The sequence below is a fragment of the Tachyglossus aculeatus genome (assembly GCF_015852505.1).
Source record: "Tachyglossus aculeatus isolate mTacAcu1 chromosome 12 unlocalized genomic scaffold, mTacAcu1.pri SUPER_6_unloc_2, whole genome shotgun sequence".
Classification (NCBI taxonomy): domain Eukaryota; kingdom Metazoa; phylum Chordata; class Mammalia; order Monotremata; family Tachyglossidae; genus Tachyglossus; species Tachyglossus aculeatus.
The window spans coordinates 9241977-9267051 of NW_024044829.1; the positions used below are offsets into that span (position 1 = coordinate 9241977).

General features: G+C 52.3%; 1 pseudogene; it reads right to left on the reverse strand.

Annotated features, from left to right (window-relative positions):
• Positions 1-4303: 4303 nt before the first annotated feature.
• On the reverse strand, positions 4304-23470 carry LOC119921349 (annotated as a pseudogene).
• Positions 23471-25075: the final 1605 nt, after the last annotated feature.

Below are 25075 nucleotides of genomic sequence, written 5' to 3' on the forward strand. Positions count from 1 at the left end.
ATCATGTTTTCCTACTCTACTATATTGTACTCTCACAAGTAAAATCAATCAATCAATCGTATTTACTGAGCTCTTATTGTGTATAGAGCACTGTACTAAGTGCTTGTGAGAGCACAATATAACACAATATAACAATGTAACGTGGTAGACACGTTCCCCCCTGTATTCAGAGTATAGAGCTCTGCATATAGTAAACCTTGATGATTCACTGATTGATTGATAGATGGGTGGAACCTATGTGCCCGGTTGGAATTGGATTATGCCAGAGGCCTATGGGGTTTAGGCCCCTGGCTCCAGAGGGCCTGTTGGAATTCGGAAGCCCCACTCATTTAAAAAAAATGAATAATGGCATTTATTAATCTCTTACTATGTGCAAAGCACCGTTCTACATGCTGGAGAGGTTACAAGGTGATCAGGTTGTCCCACAGAGGGCTCACAGTCTTCGTCCTCAATTTAAAGATGAGGGAACTGAGTCCCAGAGATGTTAAGTGACTTGCACAAAGTCACATAGCTGACAATTGACAGAGCTGGGATTTGAACCCATCAATCAATCAATCAATCAATCGTATTTACTGAGCACTTATTTTGTGCAGAGCACTGTACTAAGCCCTTGGGAAGTACAGGTCGGCAACACATAGAGACAGTCCCTACGCAACAGTGGGTTCACAGTCTAGAAGGGGGAGACAGAGAACAAAATCAAACATACTGAAAAAATAAAATAAATAGAATAGATATGTATAAGTAAGATAAATAAATAAAAATAGTAATAAACATGTACAAACATATATACATATATACAGGTGTGGTGGGGAAGGGAAGGAGGTAAGAGGGGGGATGGAGAGGGGGACGAGGAGGAGAGGAAGGAAGGGGCTCAGTCTGGGAAGATCTCCTGGAGGAGGTGAGCTCTCAGTAGGGCCTTGAAGGGAGGAAGAGAGCTAGCTTGGCGGATGGGCAGAGGGAGGGCATTCCAGGCCCGGGGGATGACGTGGGCCGGCGGTCGATGGCGGGACAGGTAAGAGCGAGGGATGGTGAGGAGATTAGTGGCAGAGGAGCGGAGGGTGCGGACTGGGCTGTAGAAGGAGAGAAGGGAGGTGAGGTAGGAGGGGGCGAGGTGATGGAGAGCCTTGAAGCCCAGGGTGAGAAGTTTCTGCCTGATGCGCAGATTGAGTGGTAGCCACTGGAGATTTTTGAGGAGGGGAGTAACATGCCCAGAGCGTTTCTGGACAAAGACAATCCGGGCAGCAGCATGAAGTATGGATTGAAGTGGGGAGAGACACGAGGATGGGAGATCAGAGAGAAGGCTGATGCAGTAGTCCAAACGGGATAGGATGAGAGCTTGAGCGAGCAGGGTAGCAGTTTGGATGGAAAGGAAAGGGCGGATCTTGGCAATGTTGCAGGGGTGAGAACGGCAGGTTTTGGTGACGGCTGGGATGTGAGGGGTGAATGAGAGAGTGGAGTCGAGCATGACACCAAGGTTGCGGGCTTGTGAGATGGGAAGGATGGTAGTGCCGTCAACAGACATGGGAAAGTCAGGGAGAGGGCAGGGTTTGGGAGGGAAGACAAGGAGTTCAGTATTGGACATGTTGAGTTTTAGGTGGCGGGCAGACATCCAGATGAAGATGTCCTGAAGGCAGGAGGAGATGCGAGCCTGGAGAGAGGGGGAGAGAGCAGGGGCAGAGATATAGACCTGGGTGTCATCAGCGTAGAGATGATTTTTGAAGCCGTGGGAGCGAATGAGGTCACCAAGGGAGTGAGTGTAGATCCAGAACAGAAGGGGACCAAGAACTGAACCTTGGGGAACCCCCACAGTAAGGGTATGGGAGGAGGAGGAAGAGCCTGCAAAAGAGACTGAGAATGAACGACCGGAGAGATAAGAGGAGAACCAGGAGAGGACGGAGTCTGTGAAGCCAAGGTCAGATAGTGTGTTGAGGAGAAGGGAGTGGTCCACAGAGTCGAAGGCAGCTGAGAGGTCGACGAGGATTAGGATAGAGTAGGGGCCGTTGGATTTGGAAAGCAGGAGGTCACTGGTGACCTTTGAGAGGGCAGTTTCCGTGGACTGTAGGGGACGGAAGCCAGACTGGAGGGGGTCGAGGAGAGAGTTGGTGTTGAGGAATTCGAGGCAGCCCGTGTAGACAACTCGTTCAAGGAGTTTGGAAAGGAATGGTAGGAGTGAGATAGGGCAATAACTAGAAGGTGAGGTGGGGTTAAGAGAGGGTTTTTTTAGGATGGGAGAGACATGGGCATGTTTGAATGCAGAGGGGAAGGAACCAGTGGAGAGTGAGCGGTTGAAGATGGAAGTTAAGGAGGGGAGAAGGGACGGAGTGAGAGATTTCATGAGATGAGAGGGAATGGGGTCAGAAGCACAGGTGGCCGGAGTAGCACTTGAGAGGAGTGAGGAGAGCTCCTCTGAGGATACTGCTGGGAAGGATGGTAGAGTAGCAGAGAGTGTTGAGAGCCGGGTTGTTGGATAAGTGGGGAGAGTGACTTTGGGGAGGTCGGACCTGATGGTTTTAATTTTGTTAATGAAGTAAGAGGCCAGATCGTTGGGGTTGAGGGAAGGAAGAGGGGGATGAACAGGGGGCCTGAGAAGGGAGTTGAATGTACGGAAGAGCTGGTGGGGATGATGGGCATGAGTGTAAATAAGGGAGAAGAAATAGTTTTGTCTGGCAGAGGAGAGGGCTGAGTTAAGGCGGGAAAGGATAAACCTGAAGTGAACGAGGTTGGCATGGTGTTTAGACTTCCACCAGCAGCGTTCGGCAGCTAGAGCATAAGAGAGAAGGAGGCAGACAATGACAGTGATCCAGGGCTGTGGGTTAGTGGTACGAGAGCAGCGAAGGGATAGGGGAGCGAGTGAGTCTAGCTGAGTAGAAAGGGTAGAGTTGAGAGCAGTAATCTGATCATCAAGACTTGGCAGAGAGGAGAGGGAGGTGAGGTGGGGTGAGAGGCACTCAGAAAGATGGATGGGGTCGAGAGAGCGGGGATCTCTGTGAGGGAGTAATATGGAATTACAGGGGAAAGGAGTGTGAGTGAGGAGGCAGTTGAGAAGATTATGATCAGAGAGAGGGATTTCATAGTTGGTGAGGGTGTACACAGTGCAGTGATAGGAGATGATGAGGTCGAAGGTATGACCAGGTTGGTGAGTGGGTGAGGTGGGGTGGAGCAAGAGGTTGGCAGTGTCGAGGAGAGATAGAAGGTGGGCGGCAGAGGAGTCATCAGGGAAATCCATGTGGATGTTGAACTCTCCGAGGATCAGAGTGGGAATGGAAAAGGAGAGAAGGAAGGTGAGGAAGGGGTCAAAATCGTTAAAGAAGTTGGAGGAGGGGCCGGGGGTGCAGTAACTGATGGCTACAAGAATCTGGAGGGGGTGGTAAAGGCGAATAATGTGGGCTTCAAAGGAAGGGAAGGAAAGGGAAGGGGGAGGAGGGATAGTGCGAAAGCGAAATTGGGGAGCGAGAGGGAAACCGACACCTCCTCCTTTTCCGGTGAGTCTGGAGGAGTGGGAGAAGAAGAGGCCTCCACTGGAGAGAGCAGCAGAAGAGACCGTGTCGTCCGGAGACAACCATGTTTCAGTTAGGGAGAGGAGGAGTAGAGAGCTAGAAAGGAATAGGTCCAGGATGAAAGGGATCTTACTTAAAACGGAGCGCGGGGTCCAGAGGCCACACTTGACAGCAGCTGTCGAGGGAGGGGAGGGAGGGGGAAGGGTGTGAGGGGTGGGGAGGGTTTGGATTGGGATGAGTTGGCGGGGGCCTAGGCGGGGAGAGTGGAAAGAGAGGTGGCAATGGGAAAGGAGAACTGGGATGGGGTGGGGGCCGGGAGAAGGGGAGGGAGGGGGCTGGGAGGGAGGAGCGGAGGACTGGCACTGGTACAGAGGGATCCTTGGTAGGGGGTGAGGGGGAGTGGTCTTGGTGGGGGAGAGGGAGGGAAAAGCTGGGTGGGAGTGGGGAAGGGGTAGGTGAGGAATGCGAATGGCGGTTGGGAGCAAGGGAATTGAAAGTTCATGGTTAGGTCAGCAGGAAGAGTGACAGTACAACGGGAGGTTAACAACTGAGATGCAGAAGCGATAAAACAGTAGCAATGTTATAAGTAGACAATGGCATCACAGGGGGTAGTTAAACAATTAACAGGCTATGGCAATAATAAAATTGGCAGATAATGATGTCATAAATAGCAGATACAAAATATTATGTGATAGAGTAGGGTGGGCCTGTTAAGGGGGTCAGGGAGCAGAGATACCTGGGGGGAGGAGTGAACAGCCAACTAGCATGGGAGGGCTGAGTAGGTGCGAATGAGGTTGTCGTTAATGTTACTTGGTGATCACAAGGGCCTTTTTCCTGGGGTCGGGGAGGGGGGGAGAGTCAGTCAGTACCGGATCGGGAAGGGGGGGGCACTTTAAGGAAGGTCGCTTAAATCGGGGGGGGGGGGGAGGGGTGGAAGCAGGGGGCGTCTATAGGGGCGCTCTGAGGAGAGGATCCTTCCGGGAGCAGCGGGGGCCACGCGGTGTGATGGCGGGCAGATGGGCCTCTCGGGAACGGATCCCGGGCGTCTAAGGCGGCGCTCTGAGGAGAGGATCCTTCCGGGAGCAGCAAGGCCGCGCGGTGTGATGGCGGGCGGGACTCTCAGGAACGGAGTCCCGGGCGTCTATGGCGTCCATGACCTCTGCCTCCAAAGCCCATGCCCTTTCCACTGGGCCACGTTGAATTCTCATTGTGGATAGTGCCACTACCACATATACCTCCTCCTCCCACCTACACTTCCCACCATCTATCATTATTTAACATGCCCTTGGTGCTGCTACCACCACCATTACCTTCCACCTTCATGTTGCCTTGTAACAGCCTCTTCCAGACCCCAGCTATGGGGGCATGGAGTGCCCAGGCAGTTACTTACCCCACTCCCCCCCAACTAATACCACCATTAAAATATGTGCAGCCACAGAGAAGGAGCTTGTGTGTGGTTTTCTTTAATTGAATCATTTTGCAGATAGGGCCTGAGAGGGCTGTGATCTGGGTTATTTGAGGAAAGAAAGAGTTACAGTTCATTCATTCATTCAATCGTATTTATTGAGCACTTACTGTGTGCAGAGCACTGTACTAAGCACTTACAATCACAGGTCATGGTGAGCGATGGCTTGGGAAATGGGAGAAGCAGTGTTGCCTAGTGGCACATAACAAATACCATCATTATTATTATTATAAAGCACAGGCATGGGAGTCAGAAGGACCTGTGTTCTAATCGTGCTCTGACACTTTTTTATGGTATTCGTTAAGCGCTTACTATATTTCTAGCACTATTCTAAGAAATAAGGTAGATACAAATCAATGAGGTCATACACAGTTCCAAATGGAGCATGGCCTAGTGGACAGAGCACAGGCCTGGGAGTCAGAAGGGCTTGGGTTCCAGACCCTGTTCCATGACTTTTCTGCTATGTGACCTTAGGCAAGTCAGTTAACTTATCTGTACCTCAGTTGCCTCACCTGTAAAATGGGGATTAAGACTGTGATCCCCATGTGGGATCATCCTTAGAAACTATAAGCTAGTTGTGGGAAGGGAATGTGTCTATTGCTGTACTCTCCCAAGCGCTTAGTATAGTGCTCTGCACAGGGTAAGCACTCCATAAATGAGATTGAATGAATGAATGAATGTGGGACATGGACTGTGTCCAACCTGATTAGCTTTTATCTACCCCAGCACTTAGAACCGAGCCTGGCACATAGTAAGTGCTTAACAAATACCATTTTTAAAAGTACAGAATAACTGAATATTGGCTCAGTTCTGCTACTGTGTGGCAATACATAAACTTGAAGCAAGAGCTAAGGGTTAAATAATTATATCTTGAAAATATTGTTTTCTGGAGCTGGAGAATTTGAGTCAAGATTGTGTCTCATACCTTTTCTTTCAACCTTCTTCACTATTTTTTGTTTGTTTAAAATATATAACTTCTTTCCCTTAATATGGTCTCTCAAATAAATTCATGCTTCCCCTTCCTTCTTTTGGTACTTGCATCCCTTTCATAACCCTCTTATTTGCAGAAACAAACTAAGAACTTTATGTTTAATAGCCCTAATTGGGAAAGGGAAGCAAGTCACATAAACATATTTTACCATTTACAGTAAGTAGGTAAACCCTGAAAATTAGCTCACAACTACATAGCTGGAAAGAAATTAAAGTGGGACTGAAAGAACCAGGCTGTAGGCAGAGAAAAATATTGAAGTAAAACTGAAAATACAAAACCCAGATCTAATAATCCATGTTACTTTGCCCCCTTCTGATCAGATGCATGATTCCAATGGGATTAACAGAGTGGGGGGAAAGGGGCACCTGGCCTGGGGAAGTTGAGAGGAGCAAGGCTTGTGAGCAGCCCTCCCTTGAGAAGGTAGCAAGAGGTAGATGCAAAGCAAAGATCATGGGGAGCTTTTGGGGTCAGTCCAGTCTCCTTCCTATGCCCTTCTCTACAATGGGGCACAATCTGCAAAAAGCTTCTTAAAGCCAGGACATTATTTCATCAGAATGACCTATGCCCAGCATAATGCTCTGCACACAGTGGGACATCATAAATTCTGCTTAATGACAGGGAATGACAGTGTTCAATAAGGGTTGAACAGAGATTTTTTTTGTGAGTTTAGAGATTTCTTTAACCTTATCTACAAGATTGAATTAGATGCATGAGATGCATGTAGTACCTTGACTAAGGTCTTTTCCATATAAATTGATCAATAAAACTCCAGAAATCTTTTTTTAAAAATGTACCATTTAATATTCAAAAGAAAAGAGCACTTAGTATACTTAAACTAATTTCTAGTACTGAGAATCATCAGAGACAAATGGACAGGATAACAGAGACATATAGGAATACGAAAGGACATAGAAACAGCCTGTCATTTATTGGATGCTTGCCTTCACTTTTCCCCTTCTTCCTACTCAGGATGAAGTTGGAGTCCTTGAAAACTGCTGAACGTTTATTAGTGTCCAGGTAGCTATTTGTGGAAAGCCAAAAAGTAAATTTCCAGAGACTGGGAACATTAATCACATCACAAACAGAAATGCCACAGCTAAAAATAAGGTACTAGGTTGATCCCCAAATCAGAAATCATAGAATCTAATAAAAAAAATGATATATCTTGATCGGTACCACTTTATCATGTCTGTTTCCTCTTTTGCTAACAAATTAATCAATGAATAAATTTATCTCCCCATCTAGACTGCAAGCTCCCTGTGGGCAGAGAACATTTCTACCAATTCTAATGTTTTGTACTATCCCAAATGCTTATTACAGTGGCCTGAACACAGTAAGAGCTCACTAAATGTGACTGATTGATTAACTGATTGTTTGAGGGCCTACCGTACACTAAATATTATACAAAGTGCTTGGGAGAATATTGTTCAAGAATACAGGATCTCTGCCTCCAAGAGATTGCAATCTAGAAGAGGACACAGACACTAATAGACACAGATAGAAAGAAGAGTATAAAAAAGTGTGCATAAGTCCCATAGGAGGTTGTGAGTATTTAAATTATAAGGTGCTGTGGAAGTTCTTTAAGTGGCATGTTGGAGAATATCAAGTAAGGAGATTAGAAGTCAACCAGGGAAGGCCTCCCAGATTTGATTTCATAAAGGGCTTCGAGGATTGGAAGATGGGTAAACTAACTGAATAGCAGGGGAAAGTGTTCAAACAGGGGGGTAGGCAAGAGCAGTAAGTATGTGGCAAGAAATATGAGACCAGGGCACTGATAATAGGTTACTTGGAGAGGATCAAAGAGTGCCAACTGGAGTGAAATGGGAGGAGAGAGTGGATAATTGGATTGATTGATTAATAAGTAGGAAGGAGTGAGCTGATGAAATGTTTTAAGGCTAAAAATACCCACGAACATTAAAAAGGAAAGCTTATCCAGTGAAAATAATTTGATTTAATTTACTTTACTCTCTGTATACCCAGGTAAGGAAGCCAGGTTAAACAAAAGAGTCATTAGCTTGTAAATGTGGGTACCTTTCTACAGAGCTGCCATATAGGCACGTCTAGGAGGGAGGCTACCATGGTTACTCCCATTTTACAGGGGAGAACCAGGTTCAAAAATACAAAGCAATGTTCCTACCCACTAAGAGCTAAAGTCTGCTGATATATATCTACTTATATGTTCCAGGCATCAGCGCATTGCCTGGAGAAGAGAGCGGGAAAGAGAAATATAATAACTTGAGCCCAGAGAACAGGGACTTAGACCCCAAAGAATCATCCCACAGCACACTCAATGAGTCCTACCTAACATTCCTGTTTGCCCTTTGTATCAGTCCAAGCTTAACGGGGGCTAATTCATCCCCATTTTTCAGGTGGAGAAATTAAAGTACAGAAGTTGAGTCACTTGCTCGGAAAACTCGGAAGTCAGGTTGAACTAAAGTCATAGCTTGGATCTCTAGTCTTCTCTGACTACATTTCACTTCCGCCAAAAGAAGGGCTGGAATCCTACTTCCCAATGGGCTTAAAGAGATTCCCAGAGGTACATGCTATTCTGTTCTCTGCCGGAGTTAAAGTTCAAAGAGACTCTTGCTATTGGAAAAAACAGACAATAAGCATGAGCATTCACACTGTTACCATATGACCTCTAGACTGTGACAGAAGATCCTGTCTTTGGTCAGACCTTGCACTTTAAATTATACCAAACACCAGAAGAGGGAAGAGAACGGCATATTCTTTAATGAAAATGGAGAGGAGGTTTGCATCTTAATTTTATAACCAACACTGGGACTCTGACATCAGCCCTGGACACTCTCTGGAGCTAAATTTCCTGAGCTAGTTTTGTGTGGGATTTAGGGTTAAACCTTAAATATTTGATGGAAATCTTCAATCAATCATTTTACCAGTGGAAAAAGAATATTAAATTTGAGTTATCAAATTTTTGCCAATATCAACATTGACCCAAATAGTAACATTCAATAAACTCTTGGGCCACCTTACGTATCTTAGAAAACTGAGTAAATTTCAAAGGCAGAAATGCATTCATCTTATCAAAAGATATTCCACACCTCTCATGGGTTTGTCCCTAAGACTATCACTGTAAGGTAGTTTGAAAGCTAAGGCCGTAGGTCACCAGGTAACCTTCATTATAGACATATACCTTGTGGTCTTGGGGGTTGTAGTTGATACCTGTCAGTTTCTCTAATTTTTTTCATAAGTATACTCATTCTTCCCTCTTGCCCAGTGTTGGTGTCATAGGTATAAAAAATTTCATCTTGTCTGGTGTTGACTGCACGAGTAGCATACAGGACCCCACATACAATGAAGGCATTGGAAACAGATGGCTTATACTGCTTAGTTTGCCAGGTGTTCAGTACCTCAAGTGTGGTGTTATTGAGCTTACTAATCACAATATTACCAGTGCTGGCTTCAGTGGCATAAATCACCCACAATCCACTTTCGTCCTCTGCAAGGTCTATATCTTCCCAACTGTCACCAGCATACTAAAAACGGTTGTTATAGGCAGCATCTGGGAGAGTCTTCCGGACAACTACAGCGTTGGTGGTCAAGTTGACCTTGGCGATATCCCTTGAACTGTAATAGTGGATATACATGGAATTCTTGTACACTGCTGTGCTGCTGCCTTCTCCATGGGTGATTCGGTTATCTCGGGGATTTTTAAACAACAATAAATCATCCTTGGAGTCGTGAAGCCTCTAATACTCCAAGTACCTCGCATTCGCGTTCAAAGGGGCAATCCAATAGACAGTTTTCTCTGGAGTAAGTGGAGAGTAATCTTTGCCCCAGGCACCGTACCTGTAGGAAACACCTTTCCAGTTCAACTGAATTATTGAAGGTTTGCTGATGTTTACCAAGCCGCTATGATTACAGCTACCTGTAAGTAAGGGAAAAATAAGGAAAGCATTTTCAAAATGTGCCAATGTTATAAGGTTCTAAGAAGAAATACGAACCACAGAAGTGTTTCCCAGAAAGAAAAGTATTAATAACAATGATGGTCTAGGGCAGCATTATTTGGAGACCTGGGATCAAGTTCTGGTTCTGCCAGGCTTATGTGAGTGAAAACTGCCCATGTCCTTCACACTGTGTTGTATCCCTGCCTGCCTACTCCCTCATTGTACTCTGGGTCCCAGTGGGAACTGGACTGTCCAGGATGAGATGAGAGAGTGCCAGTAGCAGAAGCAGCAGGGCTTACTGGAAAGGGCACGGGCCTGGGAGTCAGAAGTCATGGGTTCTAATCCCGGTTCCCCCGTTTGTCAGATGTGTGATTTTGGGCAAGTCACTCAACTTCTCTGCACCTCAGTCACCTCATCTGTAAAATGGAGATTAAGACTGTGAGCCCTATGTGGGACAACTTGATTACCCTGTATCTACCCCAGAGCTTAGAATAGTGTTTGGCACATAGTAAGTGATTAGCAAATACCATCATCATCTTCAGTAGCACCAAGAAAGCCATTAGCGCTATAATTTCTGTGCAGGTTCTTAGTTCCAAAGTCTCAGCGCCAAGCCTCACCCTATTATTCTAATGGGAGATGCTGTCGTACAAATAGTGGTTCTCAATTATTGACACTTCAAAGCCCAGCAAAGCCTCTTTGAGAAATACCGGTATTGTCTGCTTTACTAAGAGAGGATGAAAATGATCTATTTGCTCATTTGTTGCCTTTCAATATCCGTTGAGCCTTATTAATAATGTAAAGGGACTATTTTCAATGTTAAAGTTTTCTAGAATATTTTAAGTGTTGTTTTAGTTCACTGTTTTAACTCACTATTTCTCTGCTCTTCCCTTCCAGTCTTCCAACTGCCACAGTCGATCTATTGCCAAATCCTGTCAGGTCTTCCTACACAACAACTCCCAGATCCCTCACTTTCAGTTAGCCCAAACAGCTACTACCCTGGTAGAAGCCCTGGTCATAATCACAGCTAGGCTATTGTATTGACCGCCTCGTTGTTCTTCCTGCCTCCAGCCTCTTCCCCCTCAATTGCTATATTAATCATCTTATTGAAGCAACTTTCAACCACATGTCTCTCCACTCATCAAACTCTCCACTGTCTCCCCGAGTCCTTCTACATCTAACACAAACTCACAATTGACATCAAGGCTCTCTACTAATTTACCCCCATCTTATCTCTCTGCTCTCTATGCCCGCTATTCTCTAATTCAGTTTTTGTCCTTCCAAGCCAAGCTTCTAGCCAGACTTCACATTCTGCCACCATTTCCATTGGTATTTTACTGATTTGAGAGCTAGAACCCATTCCAGGGCCTACCAAATCTTAAATTTCCAAAAAAAGAGTATGGTGAGTTCTCCTCATAGCATGTGTTTTCCCAAGGTAGAACATGACATGAAATCTTTAGGGAGCATTCTTCCAACAACACATGTCTGTCTGATTAGAACTAGATGAGATGTTGGATGAAATGGTTTGGCTCTTCTACATGGCATCAGTCGATTGTGGTTATTATAACATGAGTTTCCCTCAATCGAGAACCCTGAAGAACATGACCCCTGTGTTATAGGAGAGCTGACTGTATTATTATGTACAAAAGCATTCTGCTCTGCTCCATGAAATGCTCAACCTAGTCTATCTAAATAATACAAAAGCAGATTATCCATATGATATAAAAGCCCATTTACTTGAAATCGTCTGAAACATTGAGGTCAAAGTGAATTTAGGGACATAATATATAGGTGTAGACGGTGGAATTCAGGTCGAATTCCAGAAAATCTGTAGAGAAGAGCCAATATACTGGAGAAGGACCATAGTCCATGCGCATTAGTGCTACAGCGTGACTTGGGTTCTGCATATGACCTTCAAAGTTCTGTTCACAATTGAATCTCTTCCACTTCTTAGAGACCATGATCTTCAGCAAAAGGAATTCAGCCATTTTTCCTATAACTACATAGCCCATTTACTAACCATTTTCTGTCCAAGACCTATTTCAGTCTTTCTCTTAGTACACGGTAGAGGAAACCTAATTAGCAAAACATTTGTGATCTTCATCACATGAAGCAAACTGGAAAGAGAGAAAGTGCTGCCCTAGTCACACTGTACATTAGCTGTTAAGTACATGAGAAGCAGCATGGCTTACTGGAAAGAGCACGGGCTTGGGAGTCAGAGGTTGTGGGTTCTAATCCCAATTCCGGCACTTGTCAGCTGTGTGATTTTGGGCAAGTCACTTTACTTCTCTGGGCCTAAATTCCCTCATCTGTAAAATAGGGATTAAGACTGTGAGCCCCCTCATGGGGCAACCTGAGCACCTTGTAACCTCCCCAGTGTTTAGAACAGTGCTTTGCACATAGTAAGCGCTTAATAAATGCCATTGTTATTATTACTATTATTCTCTGTGCCTCAGTTTCCTCATCAGTAAAATGGGGATTAAGACTGTGAGCCCCAAGTGGGACAACCTGATAACCTCGTATCTATTCTAGCACTTAGAACAGTGTTTTGCATATAGTAAGCGCTTAACAAATACCATCATTATTATACTGAAGTGTACTTTCCAAGCACTTAGTGCAGTGCTCTGCACACAGTAAGCACTCAATAAGTACGACTGAATGAATGAACTGTACTTTGCATCTTGAAGATCATGATTCAGTCCATCAATACATCAATCAGTAGTATTTATTCAGCACGTACTCTGTGCAAATCATTGTACTAAATTTTCCAGAGAGTACAAATGGAGGCATAAAACACAATCACTTCTCACCTGATTAACAATCTAACTGGGAAGATAGACACAAAATAATTTGCAGATAGGCAAGAAAAGAGAAAAGGAAAGATGAGTAGATGCATGAAGAAAAGAGAAGCCAAGAGCAAAGACCACGAACATTATCTTCACTTCATCCCCCGGGCTTGGAATACCCTCCCTCTGCCCAACCGCCAAGCTAGCTCTCTTCCTCCCTTCAAGGCCCTATGGAGAGCTCACCTCCTCCAGGAGGCCTTCCCAGACTGAGCCCCTTCCTTCCTCTCCCCCTCGTCCCCACTCCATCCCCCCATCTTACCTCCTTCCCTTCCCCACAGCACCTATATATATGTATATATGTTTGTACATATTTATTACTCTATTTATTTATTTATTTATTTATTTATTTATTTATTTTACTTGTACATATCTATTCTATTTATTTTATTTTGTTAGCATGTTTGGTTTTTTTCTCTGTCTCCCCCTTTTAGACTGTGAGACCACTGTTGGGTAGGGACTGTCTCTATATGTTGCCAATTTGTACTTCCCAAGCGCTTAGTACAGTGCTCTGCACACAGTAAGCGCTCAATAAATACGATTGATAATGATGATGATTATCTTCTTGAAATGCTCTCCCTATTCTAAATCTGTAAATAACACAAAAATAATTTGCCTTCTCTAAAAATCCCATTTACCTGAAATAGCCTGAAAGATTGAGACCAAAGTTAATTTGGGAACACAATATGCAAGTGTTGATGCAAATGGTGAACCCTACTCCTCCAGACTGTAAGATCATTTTGGATTGGGAATGTACCTGTTAATTGCTATATTGTACTCTCCCAAGCACTTGGTACAGTGAGTGATTTGTACACAGTAAGCACTCCCCGCACCCACCCCATCCCAGTTCTCCTTTCCCATCGCCTCCCCCCTTCCCACTCTCCCCGCCCAGGCCCCCGCCAACTCATCCCAATCCAAACCCTTCCCACCCCTCCCACCCTTCCCCCTCCCTCCCCACCCTCGACAGCTGCTGCCAAGTGTCGCCTCTGGAAACCCCGCTCCGTTTTAAGTAAGATCCCTTTCATCCTGGACCTTTTCCTTTCCAGTTCTCTACTCCTCCTTGCCCTAACTGAAACACGGCTGTCTCCGGACGACACGGTCTCTTCTGCTGCTCTCTGCAGTACAGGCCTCTTCTTCTCCCACTCCCCTAGACTCACCGGAAAAGGAGGAGGTGTCGGTTTCCTTCTCGCCCCCCAATGTCGCTTTCGCACTATCCCTCCTCCCCCTTCCCTTTCCTTTCCTTCCTTTGAAGCCCACACTATTTGCCTCTACCACCCCCTCGAGATTCTTGTAGCTGGTTCCTTCCCCTCTGCCTTCAAACACGCCCATGTCTCTCCCATCCTAAAAATACCCTCTCTTGACCCCACCTCACCTTCTAGTTATCGTCCCATATCCCTCCAACCATTCCTTTCCAAACTCCTTGAACGAGTTGTCTACACGCGCTGCCTCGAATTCCTCAACAACAACTCTCTCCTCGACCCCCTCCAGTCTGGCTTCCGTCCCCTTCATTCCACGGAAACTGCCCTCTCAAAGGTCACCAATGATCTCCTGCTTGCCAAATCCAATGGCTCACACTCTGTCCTAATCCTCCTCGACCTCTAAGCTGCCTTTGACACTGTGGACCACCCCCTTCTCCTCAACACGCTATCTGACCTTGGCTTCACAGACTCCGTCCTCTCCTGGTTCTCCTCTTATCTCTCTGGCCGTTCTTTCTCAGTCTCTTTTGCAGGCTCCTCCTCCCCCTCCCATCCTCTTACTGTGGGGGTTCCCCAAGGTTCAGTGCTTGGTCCCCTTCTGTTCTCAATCTACACTCACTCCCTTGGTGACCTCATTCGCTCCCACGGCTTCAACTATCATCTCTACGCTGATGACACCCAGATCTACATCTCCGCCCCTGCTCTCTCCCCCTCCCTCCAGGCTCGCATTTCCTCCTGCCTTCAGGACATCTCCATTTGGATGTCTGCCCGCCACCTAAAGCTCAACATGTCGAAGACTGAACTCCTTGTCTTCCCTCCCAAACCTTGCCCTCTCCCTGACTTTCCCATCTCTGTTGACGGCACTACCATCCTTCTTGTCTCACAAGCCCCCAACCTTGGTGTCATCCTCGACTCCGCTCTCTCATTCACCCCTCACATCCAAGCCGTGACCAAAACCTGCCGGTCTCAGCTCCGCAATATTGCCAAGATCCGCCCTTTCCTCTCCATCCAAACCGCTACCCTGCTCATTCAAGCTCTCATCCTATCCCGTCTGGACTACTGCACCAGCCTTCTCTCTGATCTCCCATCCTCGTGTCTCTCTCCACTTCAATCCATACTTCATGCTGCTGCCCGGATTATCTTTGTCCAGAAATGCTGTGGGCATATTACTCCCCTCCTCAAAAACCTCCAATGGCTACCAATCAATCTGCGCATCAGGCAGAAACTCCTCACCGTCGGCTTCAAGGCTCTCCATCACCTCGCCCCCTCCTACCTCACCTCCCTTCTCTCCTTCTACTGCCCAGCCCGCACCCTCCGCTCCTCCACCGCTAATCTCCTCACTGTACCTCGTTCTCGCCTGTCCCGCCATCGACCCCCGGCCCACGTCATCCCCCGGGCCTGGAATGCCCTCCCTCTGCCCCTCCGCCAAGCTAGCTCTCTTCCTCCTTTCAAGGCCCTGCTGAGAGCTCACCTCCTCCAGGAGGCCTTCCCAGACTGAGCCTCTTCCTTCCTCTCCCCCTCGTCCCCCTCTCCATCCCCCCATCTTACCTCCTTCTCTTCCCCACAGCACCTGTATATATGTATATATGGTTGCACATATTTATTACTCTATTAATTTATTTATTTATTTATTTTACTTGTACATTTCTATCCTATTCATTTTGTTTTGTTGGTATGTTTGGTTTTGTTCTCTGTCTCCCCCTTTTAGACTGTGAGCCCACTGTTGGGTAGGGACTGTCTCTATGTGTTGCCAATTTGTACTTCCCAAGCGCTTAGTATATTGTTCTGCACATAGTAAACGCTCAATAAATACGATTGATTGATTGATTGACCTGGGTCAGGGTGCTAAGGGGTACCTGGGCTGAGAGATGGGGGAACAGGAGGTCTGGGAGGCAGAGGGAGATCAGGGCCGATAGGCAGGGGGTACCAGGGTATGCAGGCAGAGACAGAAAAGGGACGTGAGGCAGATGGGCACCAGAGCCAGAAGGCAGAGGTGGATCAGGGCAGGGAGGCAGAGGGGGACCTGGGTCCGGAGACAGGGGACCAGACCTGGGAGGGAGAGAATGGCCAGCGCCAGGAGGTAGAGAGAGATGAGTGCTGGCAGGCAAGGGGGACCAGGGCCGGGAGGTACAAGGCGACGAGGTCTGGGAAGAACCGCGGCACCATGCCAGTAATAATAATAATAATAATAATAATAATAATGGCATTTATTAACCACTTACTATGTGCAAAGCACTGTTCTAAACACTGGGGAGGTTGCAAGGTAATCAGGTTGTCCCACGTGGGTCTCACAGTCTTAATCCCCATTTTACAGATGAGGTAACTAAGTAACAGAGAAGTTAAGTGACTTGCCCTAAGTCACACAGCTGACAATTGGCAGAGCCGGGATTCAAACCCATGACCTCTGACTCCAAAGCCCATGCTGTTTCCACGGAGCCACGAGAGGGACCGGGTCTAGGAGGAAGATGGCGACCAATGCAAAGAGGTAGAGGGGAAATAGGGCCAGAGGGAGAGGGGAACCAGGGCCGGAAGTTCTGGGGGGACCAATGCCACAAAGTAAAGTGGGACCAGGGCTGAAAGGCAGAGGGGGTCAAATTCCGGGAGGGAGAGGGGGACCAGGGCCGGGAGGCAGAGGAATACCTGCACCGGGATACAGGGGGACCAGGGCCGGGAGGTAGAGGGAACCCAGAGCCGGGAACAAGAGAGTCACCAGGGCCTGGAGGTATAGTGAGACAGGGGCAGAAAAGCAGGGGTCAACCAAGGTCGGGAGGCAGAGGTGGACCAGTGAGGGGAGGCAGAACAGGACCTGGGCCAGGAGGTAGAGGGGTACGTGGGTCCGGAGACAGGGGGACCAGTGCCTGGAGGTAGAGCGGACCCAAGGTCGGGACGGAGAGAAGGGACAGGGACCGGAGGTAGAGGGTGATGAGAGCTGGCAGGCACAGGGGGACCAGGGAAGGGAGGCAGAGTGTCACCAGGGACCGGAGGTAAAAGGCGACAAGGGCTGGGTAGAACCGGGACACAATGCCGGTATACAGAGAGGGATCAGGTCTGGGCGGAAGATGAGGACCAAGGTAGGAAGGTAGAGGTGAACTAGGGCCAGAGGGAGAAGGGGACGAGGGCCGAAAGGTCGGGGAGGGAACCAGAGCCAGAAAGTAAAGTGGGATCAGGGTTGAAAGGCGGAGGGGGACAAGGGCCGGGAGGCAGAGGGGGACCAGAGCTGAGAAGTGGGGGAGGGCCAGAGCGTGGTGTCAGAGCGGGACCAGGGCCGGGAGGCAGAGGGGTACCTGGGCCGGGAGCCAGAGGGGGACCAGGGCCAAGAAGCTGGGAGGACTCGGGCAGAGGGGGACTAGGGCCGGGAGGCAGAGGGATCAGAGCTGGGACGTAGAGTGGTACCTGGGCCGGGAGACATTTGTACCAGGGACGGGAAGTAGAGAGGTACCTGGGCCGTGAGACAGGGGGACCAGGGTCTGGAGGTAGGGGCGGACCCAGGGGTGCGACGGAGAGAGACCCAAGGGCCTGGAGGTAGAGTGAGACCAGGGCCGGGAGTACTTCTAGTCCTCTAGACTGTGAGCCCGTTGTCGGGTAGGGACTGTCTCTATATGCTGCTGACCTGTACTTCCCAGGCGCTCAGTACAGTGTTCTGTACACAATAATCGCTCAATAAATACGATTGAATGAATGAATAAATACGATTGAATGAATGAATGAATGAGAGGTAGAGGGGTCCCACGTCCGGGACACAGGGGGGGACCAGGTCCGCTAGGCAGAAGGGCACCTGGGTTGCAAGACGGAAGCAAGGGCTGGGAGGCAGAGGGGGACCAGGGCCAGGATTCAGTGTGGTACGCGGGCCGGGAGGCAGAGGAGGGCCAGGGCTGAGAGGTGGGAGGGACCAGGGCAGGGACGACAAGAGGGACCGAGAATGGGAAACCGAGGGGGACCTAAGTCTGGTGGTAGAGGGTGACTAGGGCCAGGAGGCAGAGGTGCACCTGGACCGGGAAACAAACGGACCAGGGTCGGGAGGTAGTGGGGTACCTATGCCGGAGGTAATGGGGACCAGGGCCGGTTGGTAGAGGGGGACCAGGGCTGGTTGCTAGAGGGTAACCAGTGCGGTGAAGGAGAGGGACCAGGCCCAGGAGGTAGAGGGGCACCAGGGCGGGAGGCAGAGGGGGATCAGGGCCAGGAGGCAGAGGGGTACCTGGACCTGCAGGCAGGCGGACCAGGGCCTGAGACAGGGAGACCTACGCCGGAATGTAGAGGGTCCCGTTGCAGGGATTGAGAAAGTGGCCAGGGATCGGAGGTAGAGGGAAACCAGGTCTGGCAGAAGAGGGGGACCCATGGCCGGGACGGAGAGAGACCCAGTGGCATGGAGGTAGAGGGAGGCCATCGTTGCGAGGCTCAAAGGGACCGGGCCCGGGAGGCAGAGGGGGACCTGGTCATGGAGTTACAGGAGGACCAGGGCCAGGAGGCAGAAGTGTACCTGGGCCAGGAGACAGGAGACCAAGGTCGGGAGGCAGAGACGGACCAGGGCCAGGAGCCTGAGGGGGGTCCGTGGTTGGGAAATGGGATCAGGACCAGGAGGCAAAAGGAGACCAGGGCCGAGAAGCATGGGGGACAAGGTCAGGGAGGTAGAGGTGGACCAATGAAAGGAGATAGAGGGGGACCAGGGCCGGTAGACAGGGGTACCGGGGCCAGGAGTTAGAGGGTTACCTGGGCCAGGAGACGGGGCCTAGGGCTGAGAAGCAGAGGGGAACTAGGGCTGAGAGGCGGGGGTGACCAGGTCAGAGAGGCAGAGGCCGGCCAGGTCTGGGAAGGAGAGGGAGACCAGGGCCGGTAGACAGGGGGACCAGGGTCGGGAGGCCGAGGGATACCTGGGCCGGGAGATGGGGAAGAGGGCTGAGAAGCAGTGGGGACAAGGTCAGTGAGTCAGACGGGGGGTCAGGGCTGGGAGAAAGAGGAGGACCAGGGCCGGTAGACAGTGGGACCAGGGCCGGGAGGCAGAGGGATACCTGGGCTGGGAGACAGTCGTGGACCAGGGCAGAGAGGCAGAGAGATACCTGGGCCGGGGGACAAGGGGACCAGGGCCAAGGTTCAGAGGGGGACCAGGGCCAATAGGCAGGAGGGGACCAGGGAGGGGATGTAGAAGGGGATCAAGGCCAGCAGGCTGAGAGTTACCTGGGCAGGGAAGCAGATGGGGACCGGGACCAGAAGGCGGGGGGGACCAGGTCCAGGAAGAAGAGGGGTACCAGGGTCAGGAGGCCAAGGTGGTCATGGCTGAGAAGCGGGGGTGACAAGGTCAGGGAGTCAGAGAGGGACCAGTGCCGGAAGTTAGAAAGGTACCTGGGCTAGGAGACAGGGGGACCAGGGATGAGAGGCAGGGGGCAACCAGGTAATAGACGCAGAGGCTTACCAGGGCCGGGAAGCTGCGGGGTACCTGCCCCTCTCTCTGCCCCTCTATCTCTACATCTCTGACCCTGCTCTCTCTCCCTCCCTCCAGGCTCGCATCTCCTCTTGCCTTCAGGACATCTCCATCTGGATGTCTGCCCTCCACTTAAAACTCAACATGTCCAAGACTGAACTCCTTGTCTTCCCTCCCAAACCCTGCCCTCTCCCTGACTTTCCCATCACTGTTGACGGCACTACCATCCTTCTCGTCTCACAAGCCTGCAACCTTGGTGTCCTTCTCGACTCCGCTCTCTCGTTCACCCCTCACATCCAAGCCGTCACCATAACCTGCCGGTCTCACCCCTGCAACGTTGCCAAGATCCGCCCTTTCGTCTCCATTCAAACCGCTACCCTGCTTGTTCAAGCTCTCATCCTATCACGTCTGGATTACTGTATCAGACTCCTCTCCTATCTCCCATCCTCCTGTCTCTCCCCACTTCAATCCATACTTCACGCTGCTGCCCGGATTGTCTTTGTCCAGAAACGCTCTGGGCATGTTACTCCCCTCCTCAAAAATCTCCAGTCGCTACCAATCAACCTACGCATCAGGCAGAAACTCCTTACACTCGGCTTCAAGGCTCTCCATCACCTCGCCCCCTCCTACCTCACCTCCCTTCTCTCCTTCTACAGCCCTGCCCGCGCCCTCTGCTCCTCTGCCGCTATTCTCCTCACCGTGCTTCGTTCTCGCCTGTCACGCCGTGGACCCCGGGGCCACGTCATCCCCCTGGCCTGGAATGCCCTCCCTCCCCACATCCACCAAGCTAGCTCTCTTCCTCCCTTCAAGGCCCTACTGAGAGCTCACCTCCTCCAGGAGGCCCTCCCAGACTGAGCCCCCTCCTTCCGCTCCCCCTCCTCCCCCCTCCATCCCCCGTCGTACCTCCTTCCCTTCCCCACAGCACCTGTATATATGTACATATATTTGTACATATTTATTACTCTATTTATTCATTTATTTTACTTGTACATATTTATTCTACTTATTTTATTTTGTTAATATGTTTTGTTTTGTTCTCTGTCTCCCCCTTCTAGACTGTGAGCCCACTGTTGAGTAGGGACCTTCTCTATATGTTGCCAACATGTACTTCCCAAGCGCTTAGTACAGTGCTCTGCACACAGTAAGCCCTCAATAAATATGATTGAGTGAATGAATGAATAAATGAATGAACCTGGGCTGGGAGGCAAAGGGTGACCAGGACGGAGAAGCAGGGGCACTAAGGGCAGAGAGGTAGAGGGGGATCAAGTCCGGGAAGCAGAGGGGGACCAGGGTCCTGAGGCCGAGGGGTACCAAGGCCTCGAGGCAGAGAGGGACCACGGCTTGGAGGCAGAGGGGTATCTGGGCCGGTAGACAGCTTGACCAGGGAAGGTAGGCAAAGCGGGACTAGTGCCAGGAGGCAGAGGTGTACCTGGGCCAGAAGGGAGAGGGGGATTAGGGCCGAGGAGCAGGAAGAACCAGGGCGGTAACGTAGAGGGGGATCAGGGCTGGGAGCCAGAGGGGTATCAGGGCAGGGCGGCAGAGGGGGACCAGCGCCAAGAGGCAGAGGGATACCTGCTTCGGGAGAAATCAGTACCAGGGCCAGGAAGTAGAGGGGAATCAGAGCAGGGCAGAGAGAGACCCAAGGGCTTGGAGGTAGAGGGAGACCGTGGCCGGGGGGCATACAGCTACCAGGGTCGGGAGGCAGAAGGGGACCAGGGAAATGCGGCAGAAGGGGCCCGTGGCCAGGAGGCAGAGGGTTACCTGGTCCGGGAGACGGAGGACCAGGGACCTGAGGAAGAGGGGGACCGGGTTAGGGAGGCAGAGGTGCATCTGGGCCCGGAGACAGAGGGATCAGGGCTTAGAGGCAGAAGGGGACCTCGGCTGAGAGGCACAGGGGTACCAGGGCCGAGACGCAGTGGGGGACAGGTGCCAGAGGCATGGGTGCACCTGGGCTGAGAGATGGGTTCCAGGGCCGGGAGGCAGAGAGGAACCAGGGTCAGGAGGCACTGCCGTACTTGGGCCGGGAGGCAGACAACGACCAGGGCCGAGGGGCGGGTGGTACCAGGGCATAGAGGCAGTAGGGGACCAGGACTGGGAGGCAAAGGGGTACCTGGACCGGGAAACAAAGGGACCAGGGATGGGAGGTAGTGGGGTACCTGGACCGGAGGTAATGGGGACCAGGGCCTGTTGGTAGAGGGGAACCAGGGCTTGGAAGGAGAGAGGGCTCAGGGCCTGGGGGTAGAGGGAGACCAGGGCCAGGAGGCACAGAGGGACCAGGTAGGGGAGGCAGAGGGGCACCAGGACCAGGAGGCAGAGGGGTACCTGGGCCGGGAGACAGGAGGACCCATGTCGGTAGGTAGAGGGAGCGGCCAGGGCCTGGATCTAGAGGGAGACCAGAGCTGACAGGCACAGGGGGACAAGGGACGGAGGCAGAGGGGCACCAGGGCCAGGAGGCTGCAGGGTTCCCGGGCCAATAGGCAGAGGGGTTCCTGGGCCTGGAGGCAGAGGGGCACCAGGGCCAGGGACAGAGGTGTACCTGGACTGGGAAACGGGGACCAGGGCCGGGAGATAGAGGGGTACCTGGACCAGTAGGCAGAGGGGTACCTGAGCCGAGAGGCAGAGGGATACCTGCGTCGGGAGACATTGGTACCAAAGCCGGGAAGTAGAGGGTATCTAGGGCCGGGATGGAGAGAGAACAAAGGGCTTGGAGGTAGAGGGAGACCGGGGCCGGGAGACACAGAGGGACTTGGTCCCGGAGGTAGAGGGGGACCATGGCAGGGTGGCTGAGGGGGAGCAGGACCATGAGGCAGAGGGGTACCTGGGCCGCGAGGGAGAGGGGGACCAGGGCCGAGAGGTGGGGGGGGGATACAGGACTGGGAGGAAGAGGGGGACCAGGGCTTGGAGACAGAGGGGGATCAGGGCCGAGAGGCAAAGGGTGACAAGGGCCAGGAGGCAGAGGGGCACGAGGGTCGGGAAACAGGGGGATCAGGGACAGAGGCAGAGGGGTAGCTGGGCTGGTAGGCAGAGGGAAACCAGGGCTGAGAAACGGGGGACCAGGGCAGGGAGGTAGAGGGGGAGCAGAGATGGGAGGCAGAGGGTGTCCAGGGCGGTGAAGCATAGGAGGATCAGGGCCAGGAAGCAGAGTGGTACGTGGGTCGGGTCGGGAGACAAGGGGACCAGGGCCGGGAGGTAGAAGGGATCCCAGGACGGGACGGTGAGTGACCCAAGGGCCTGGAAGTAGAAGGAGACCAGGGCTGGGAGGCACAGAGGGACCAGGGCTAGAAGGCAGAGGGAGACCAGGGAAGAGTGGCAGAGGGGGACCAGGGCCGGGAGGCAGATGGGTACCTGGGCCGGGAGACGGAGACCAGGACCGGGGTGCACTGGGGCACCTGGGCTGGGAAACGGTGTCCTGAGCCGGGAGGCAGAAGAGGACCAGGGCCGGGAGGTAGAGGGGACCCCGGCCCGAGACGGAGTGAGACCCAATGGCCTTGCGGTAGTAAGGAGACAAGGAATGGGAGGCACAGAGGGACCAGGTTCAGGAGGCATAGGTAGACCATGGCAGGGCAGCAGAAGGGGATCAGGGCTAGGAGGCAGAGGGGAACCTGGGCCAGGAGGCAGGGGGACCAGGACCTAAAGGCAGAGGGGACCAGTGCCGAGAGGTGGGGGAGATCTAGGACTGGGAGACAGAGGGGGACCAGGCCGGGGTGGCAGAGATGGACCAGGGCCAGGAGGAGAGGGGTACGTGGATCGGGAAACATGGGACCAAGGCCAGGAGTTAGAGTGGACCCCGGGTCGGGACGGTGAGTGACCCAAGTTCCTGGAGGTGGAAGGTGACCAGGGCTGGGAGGCACAGAGGTACCAGTGCCAGGAGTCAGGGGTGGATCAGGGCAGAGCAGCAGAGGGGGACCAGTGCCGGGAGGCGGAGAGGTACCTGGGCTGGGAGACGTGGTCCTTGGCTGGGAGGCAGAGGTTGGCCAGGGCCAGGAGGCAGTGGGGTACCTGGGTGCGGAGGCAGAGTATGACCAGGGCCAAGAGGCCAGGGGTACCAGGGCAGGGAGGCAGAGGGGGACCAGGGCCAGGAGGCAGAGGCGTACCCGGGTCCGGAGGTAAAGCGGGACCATGGCCAAGACGTAGTGGGGACTGGGATCGGGAGGCATAGGGGGACCTGGGCCGGGAGACAGGGGGACCAGGGCTGGGAGGCAGATGGGGCCAGAGCGTTGAGGCAGAGGGGGACCAGGGCCAGGAAGCATACGGGTATTTGGGCCGGGAGACAAGGGACCAGGGCTGGGAGTTAGAGGGGTACCTGGGCCAGGAGAAAGGAGGACCAGGGCGGAGAAACAGAGGGGGACCAGGGCCGAAAGTCACGGGACGACCAGGTCAGGGACGCAGAGGCGGACCAGGGCCGGGAGGCAGAGGGGTACCTGGGCCGGGATGGAGAGAGGGACCAGGGCCTGGAAGTCCAGGGAGACCAGAGCCGGGAGGCACAGAGGGACCAGGGGTAGGAGGCATACGGGGATCAGGGCAGGGCTGCAGATGGGGACCAGGGCCAGAAAGCATCGGGGTACCTGGGCCGGGAAACAGGGGACAGATGGGGACCATGGCCAGCAGGCAGAGGGGCACCAGGGCCAGAAGGCTGAGAGGTTCCTGTGCCAGGAGGCAGAGGGGAATCAGGGCCGATAAGTAGGGGGGACCAGGGTTTGGAGACAGAGTCAGATCTTGGCCAGGAGACAGGGGGACCACGGCAATGAGGTAGACGTGACCCAGCGCTGGGACTGAGAGAGACCCAAGGGCCTGAAGGTAGAGGGAGGCCAGGACCAGGAGGCATAGAGAGACCAGGGTCGGAGGTAGAGGGGTGCCTGGTTCTGGAGACAGGGGTGGCCACGGCCGGGAGATAGAGGGGACCCAGGTCCAGGACGGAGAGAGACCCAAGGGCCTGGAGGTAGAAGGAGACCAGGGCCGGGAAACACAGAAGGACAAGGGCCGGGAGGCAGAGGGGGCCCAGGGCATGGCGGCAGAGGCGTACCATGGCCAGGGGGCACAAGGGTAGTTGGGCCAGGAGACAATGGGACCAGGGCCGGGAGGAAGAGGGTTTCTAGGACAAGAAAGCAGAGGGGAACTAGGGCCGGGAGACAGAGGGGGATCAGGGCCGGGAGGCAGAGGGGTACCAGGGCTGGGCGGCAGAGGGGGACAAGGGCAGGAGGCAGAGAGGAACCAGGGCAGGTGGTAGAGGGGTACCTCGTTCGGGAGACAGGGGGGCCAAGGCTAGGAGGTAGAGGGGACCCAGGTCCGGGACGGAGAGAGACCCAAGGGCCTGGAGGTAGAAGGAGACCAGGGCCTGGAGGCACAGAAGTACCTGGGCCCGCAGGCAGAGGGGGACCAGTGCAGGGTGGCAGAGGCGTACCAGGGCCTGGAGGCAGAAGGGTAGCTGGGCCAGGAGATTAAGGGACCAGGGCCAGGAGGTTGAGGTGACCCAGGGCTGGGACGGAGAGAGACCCAAAGGCCAGGAGGTAGAAGACGACCAGTGCTGAGAAGCATAGAGTGTCCATGGCGGGAAGCAGAGGGATACCTGGGCCGGGAGGTGGGGGACCAGGGCCGGGAGGCGGAGGGGTACATGGGCCAGGCGGCATAGGCATACCTGGGCCGGGAGGCAGAGGGGGCCACGGCCGGAAGGCAGATGGTGACCAAGGCAGGGAGGCAGAGGTGTACCTGAGCCGGGAGACAGGGGGACCAGAGCCGGAAGGTAGAGGAGACCCAGTGCTAGG